Genomic DNA, 6065 nt, shown 5'->3' with positions numbered 1-6065 from the left:
ATAATATTTGTATTTTTAAGATTTTGAATTGAATTAGTTTTATTTTTCTGAATTTATTGATATATTATATGTATTTTTCAGATTTTGAAATGAATTAGTTTTATTTTTCTTTACTTTTTGATATATTATTTGTAATTTGAAAAAGAAAAGTAATTTGAAAAAGAAAAGTAATTTGAAAAAGAAAAGTAATTTGAAAAAGAAAAGTAATGTGAAAAAGAAAAGTAATTTGAAAAAATACCTTTAGTCGCGGTTGGCCTCGCCAACCGCGACTAAAGGGTATTTTTCCGCGGGAAACGAAAACCCGGCGAAAATACCCTTTAGTCGCGGTTGGTGTGGCCAACCGCGACTAAAGGGTACCCTTTAGTCGCGGGTCGCCTCCCCAACCGCGACTAAAGGGGGGTTACTATAAATACGCGCGCGGCGGCGAGCGGCCAGTTCATCTTCTTCTCCGCGCGAACGACGAACTCGACGATCTGCAGCGAAGCCCTGCCCGCCGTCGCCGTCGCTCCTCACGCCGCCGTCGCCGTCGCTCCTCACGCCGCCGTCGCCGCGCCCGAGCCGCCGCCGAACGCGTGCCGCCCGGTCTTCGCGCCGCCGTCGTCTCGCCGTCCCGGACGTACGCCAACAACCGCGCCGGCCGCGCGCGCGCTCGCGCTCGCCGCCGTTCCCCGCGCAGATCGAGAGCCGCGCGCCACCGCGCGCCGCCCACTCGCAACGCCGCCGGCCGCTTGCCCGCCGCCGCCGCCCACCTATACCGCGCGCTGCGCCCGGCCGGGAGAGAGAGAGAGAGAGAGGGCGCGGGGAGCGCCAGTACACGGCCGGCGCCCCTGCCTCTCTCGTTTTTTTTTGTTTTTTTTTTGTTTTTTTAACTTAACTAAAAATTTGTATACTAACAAAATTTTGACTTAACAAAATTTAACAAATATGTAATATATAGTATAATGTATATAATTTTGTACTCCCTCGATCGAAATTTTGACATAACAAAAATTTACTTAACAAAAATGTGTTAGCTAGGTTAACAAAAATTTACACATGTAATAGTATAATGTAACTAAAATTTTACTTAACAAAATTTAGACTTAATGTAACTAAAATTTTACTTAACAAAATTTAGACTTAATGATCAAAATTTTACTTAACAAAATTTAGACTTAATGATCAAAATTTTAACTTAAGAAAAATTTTACTTAACAAAATTTAGACTTAATGATCAAAATTTTAACTTAACAAAATTTAGACTTAATGATCAAAATTTTAACTTAAGAAAAATTTTACTTAACAAAATTTAGACTTAATGATCAAAATTTTAACTTAACAAAATTTAGACTTAATGATCAAAATTTTAACTTAAGAAAAATTTTACTTAACAAAATTTAGACTTAATGATCAAAATTTTAACTTAACAAAATTTTATTTGGGATCGAGAGGGGGCGGCGAGGGTTATGTGTCCTCGGCACCGCCACCGCCCTCTCGGTCACCGCCACACCGGTCTCTCGGTCACGCGGTCACTGCGTCCCCCTTTCGCCACCGCCACCGGTCTCTCGGTCACGCGGTCACTGCGTCCCCCCTTTCGCCACCACCACCGTTCTCTCGGTCACGCGATCACTGCGTCCCCCCTCTCGCCTCCCTCGTCGCCCTCTCTCTTTATATGTAGAAGAGATATGATAATGCTGGCATATACACAATTAATTTGTTTTTACTACATGTTTTCAGGACTGACATATGGCGGACGATAGAGCTGACCCGATTCTGGACAACTATGATGCGGACCTTGAAGAACATATGTTCGGCATCATAAAAGGCGATATTCTATATGTGCGCCGGACAAGAAGAAGATGATATCTCTTCTTATCTGAACCTTGAGGGTGAAGATGAAGGGCGCCGTCAGCAAGATGATGCCGAAGAAACGTCGATAAACGACGATCTTCAATTGGAAGTAGCAACCACCTCCGGCGCCGAGGTATATATATATACATATTGAGCGTCCGTGATACAAACTAACTGATTTGAATAAATGTGTGTGTACTAACGCGCGCGACTCTCTTTCTTATTTTAGCCCTCGGCCGGATCGTCGAAAAAATCGAGTACGTCGTCAAAGCGTGGCGCAACCAAGACGATGAAACCAAACGAAACATGCACCATCGAGGTTGTCGATGAAGAAACCGGCAGGCCGCTGGAGCCCAGCAAGAACGCCACCAAGTTTATCAGCCAATGCGGAACCGTTGTTAGAGACAACGTCTCGATCACCGTCCAGGAGTGGAATGAGCCAAAGAAGGCACGTCTTGGTTTCACTTTTGTCGATAAGAGAACAAAAAAAGATTGCTTCAACAAGCTTATGGAACATTTCGTTCTACCTCCGGAATACCGCAAATACGATGAGGCGGGTAACAAGATTCAGGAAAACAAGGAGAGGTGCAAGCTAGTCAAACAATTCGCTCTTTCTAAGATGGCCAACGCATTCCGGAAATACAAGCAAAATCTAGCCCATGACTTTGTCAAGCAGGGCAAGACTCCGGATTTCACAGGACAATATGAGAAACTGCAACATGATTGGCCAGAATTTGTGAAGCAAAAGAAATCGGAGCAGTTCCTTGAAATATCGAAAAAAAATAAGGAGAATGCGGCCAAGAAGGAGTACAATCATATTATGGGGCCAGGAGGGTATCGCTTTTGGCAGCCTAAGTGGGAGAAGATGCAGAACGAGCTGAGGGCGCGAGGAATCCGTCCAGGTACGGAGGGATGGGACCCAAGGGCCAAAAGCTGGTGGTACGGGCATGGGGGATCACTGAACCCGGAGACAGGGGAGTGTGTTTATCAGGGCAAAATAATTCAACCCACCCAAAAGCTTATTGAGGCAATGAGGGATGCTCAAGAGGGGAGGATCAAGTTCAACAGAGAGAACGACGCCCTGACAAAAGCCCTCGGGAATCCTGAACATGGAGGACGTGTACGAGGCATGGGGCCCATTCCGTGGAAAGTAGGGTTCCCCCAGAACGATGACCTGTACGGTTACAGAAGCCGTAAGAGAAAGATGGATCGGGATGCAGATGTTGTGGCGAAGTTGGTAACGGAAATGGATGTGATGAAGAAAACCGTGAGTGTACTAGTAGCCGAAAGAGATGCAGCTCGGGCGTAGCATGAAGATCATCCAATGGATCTCGGAAGCCAGCAGCGGAGAAGAAGCAGCGTGGCTTCCACGGAGGCCTCACCGGCTGGTGCACCGACGATCGAAATTACTGCACCGGAGCCTCTGGTGGTCGAAATTACTGCACCGGAGCCTCCTCGCTACCCCGTGGACGATATAAAGGAGATGAAAGCATGTCATCTGTATTATCCTATCGGGAACATGTCCATGAAGGTAGCCATCGGCAGTGCTTTACCACCTGGAGCACTCCACCACAACAACCCCATTCAAGATGGCTATGCTCGTGTCACGGTGGAGGAGATAGTCCAAGGGTTTGAGGACCTGGACATTGACATTGCTACCCCGGAAGGGGTGACAAGACTTGGAGATGTCAAGCGCCAGTTCATTCTATGGCAGAAGAAATTTATCAAGTTTCCAGGCGAGGCGCCAACAAGTCCACCCCCCTACGGTGGTGGTGGTGGCGGTGGCGGTGGCGGTGACGGTGGCGGTGGCGGTGGTGGTGGTGGTGGTGGTGCTTCACCTACACCTCCTTCACGTCAGCCGACGCCGCCCCCCAATTCACCTCCGGCGGGTAAGCAGACGCCGCCCCCCAGTCCTCGTCCGGCGGGTGATCAGACACCGCCCCCCAATCCACCTCCGGCGAAGAAGCAGAAGCAGTCCTGGGTTATTAACCCGGACCCTTATGTACCTAGAACCACAAAGATACCAGAGCCATCACTGAAGCCTCTCCCCACAAGGCCTTGGGAACGTAGTGCCGAGGAAGTCGACGCACGCGCGGCTGCTGAATATGAGAAATGGAAGGCGGACTGCAAGAAGAAAAGAGAGCCCGAGCCCAAGCAAGTATTTTCTGACAAGGAAAAGAGCTGGGCTAAGTCATTTTTGAACACACCGTCCCAAGCCGCGAAGAATCTGCCTGACGACTATTTACGTGAACTTCGTAGGCAAGCACTCGCGTTCAAGAGGAACCAAGAGTTGGCGGAGAAGAAAGCCTTGGAGGAGGCCGAGAAAAATTTAGAAAGGGGGAAAGAAGTTGCCCAGCTCGGGGAACAAAGTAAACAATCGATCGCCCCGCTCATAGTGCAAGCCGCCGGTCCGGATGCCCCCGATATCATAGCAGCTGCGGCAGCACATGGATTGACTGTAACGAGTGCCAGAGAACAAGCGGCCGACTTAGGTATCACTCTTCGTGCACTGTTAGGCCTTGATGAGGCGCCAATGAAGGACGTAGTATTTACATATGTGAAGAATGGCCCTCTCGTCGAGCCTGCGCAGGAAGAGGATCTACCTCGACAAATGAAAGGTCTGCTAAATTGGTACAAGGGTTACATAAAACATAAAAACGCCAAAGACTATATCTATGCGGAAGTTAGATATGAGCATCACTTCAAACATTACTATGTACAAATTCATCTGAGTGAATTGTTCCAGCTGTTCAATCTGCGCGACCTCGACAAATCTATCATCAGTTGCTACGTTCTGTAAGTGATTTATTAATTTCTACCCCATCTAGCTCGTTCATTGCCTACTATATATATATATATATATATATATATATATATATATATATATATATATATATATATATTGTCCTAACTATCTTGTTGTGTACGCTATTATGCGTAATGAAGAAGCGGAAATGCGAATAAGGAACATCCATGATGTTGGGTTCATTGACCCACAAATCGTTAATTCATATGTGTTAGAACACCACCCGCCGACGTGGAGGATGACCTGTGGCGGTTTATTAGAAAACAGAAACTCAAAAGTGATATTCTATTTCCTTACCATTTTGGGTGAGTGTTTCTGTCTTGAGCACATTCTCTTTTGTTTACTCCATGCATGGTACGTGGCTAATCGATGAGTTATGCATGACTGTGCATGTATCGTGTCCGCGAGGTTCCACCGGATTCTTATGGTAATTCAAGTTCAGACCTCCTCAGTTCTCGTCCACGACTCTCTGAATATGGATCCGGCGCTTTGGGCCGACATGAGAAAAATGATGCAAAAGTAATTATTTTCATTCATTTGCGCTCTATATCGATCGGCCTATTTCGTTCATCATTTACTAATATCAAGTAACTAATTAATAACTCTCTTGTTCATTTAATTTTCTTTGCCTCGTAGGGTTTGGAGACGGTTCGTAGATACCAAGGTCGGTGAATTCAAAAAAGAGCTACATTTTAAAATGGCAGTGCGGACGACTGGGGATATTCAGCCACCGGGGACCAATCTATGTGGATACTATGTTTGTGAGAGGATCCGGAGATACTGCAATGAGCGGGACCAGAAGTGTGAGAACAACATCTTGAGGAATAACCTCCGGAAGACGCTTAGTCCAGAAGCTCGCTTCCGACCACTTCAAGAGGAACTAGCTGGATGGTTGGCGAGGGAAGTCATCGATCCTAGAGGAGAACACCATTACGATGACGTAGAACTTTATATGCACTAAATTATGGATGGAAACTTGTTCAAAATTGTATATGGTCATCCGATATTGAATATATATTGTATATGGTCATCCGATATTGAATATATATTGTATATTCCTCTTGAATTCTTTTTGGTTCTAATTTCAAATTTGTTTGAAATTGTACATTCATATGCATGTATGTAGTACCGTAGAATATGTGAAACTCCTTCAAAATTAAAACCCAAAAGAAATAAAACAATACAAATTAAAAAAAAAACAGATTTAGGGGGAGGGGGGCTAAACCCTAAACCCTGCGGAGGCCTTTAGTCGCGGTTGGCCAGAAGAACCGCGACTAAAGGTCCTCCGCCCTGGCGCTCGCCTGCGACCCACGTGGACGGGCCTTTAGTCGCGGTTCGTAAGGAACCGCGACTAAAGGGGGGGGGGGGGCCTTTAGTCGCGCTACTTTGGTCGCGGTTGCGCAACCGCGACTAATGGCAGTTGCCAACC

General features: G+C 46.4%; 1 long non-coding RNA gene across 1 annotated transcript; it reads left to right on the top strand.

The window, feature by feature from the left end:
• The first annotated feature begins 5050 nt into the window (after window positions 1-5050).
• Window positions 5051-5702, top strand: LOC139835128 (uncharacterized). The gene is made up of 2 exons (XR_011750838.1): window positions 5051-5155; window positions 5273-5702. It is a non-coding gene; the product is annotated as an uncharacterized lncRNA (long non-coding RNA).
• The last annotated feature ends 363 nt before the right edge of the window (window positions 5703-6065 follow it).

The sequence above is a fragment of the Lolium perenne genome, chromosome 2 (assembly GCF_019359855.2).
Source record: "Lolium perenne isolate Kyuss_39 chromosome 2, Kyuss_2.0, whole genome shotgun sequence".
NCBI lineage: Eukaryota > Viridiplantae > Streptophyta > Magnoliopsida > Poales > Poaceae > Lolium > Lolium perenne.
Note: the sequence above shows the minus strand (reverse complement) of the source record. Positions and strands in the feature narration are given on the sequence as shown.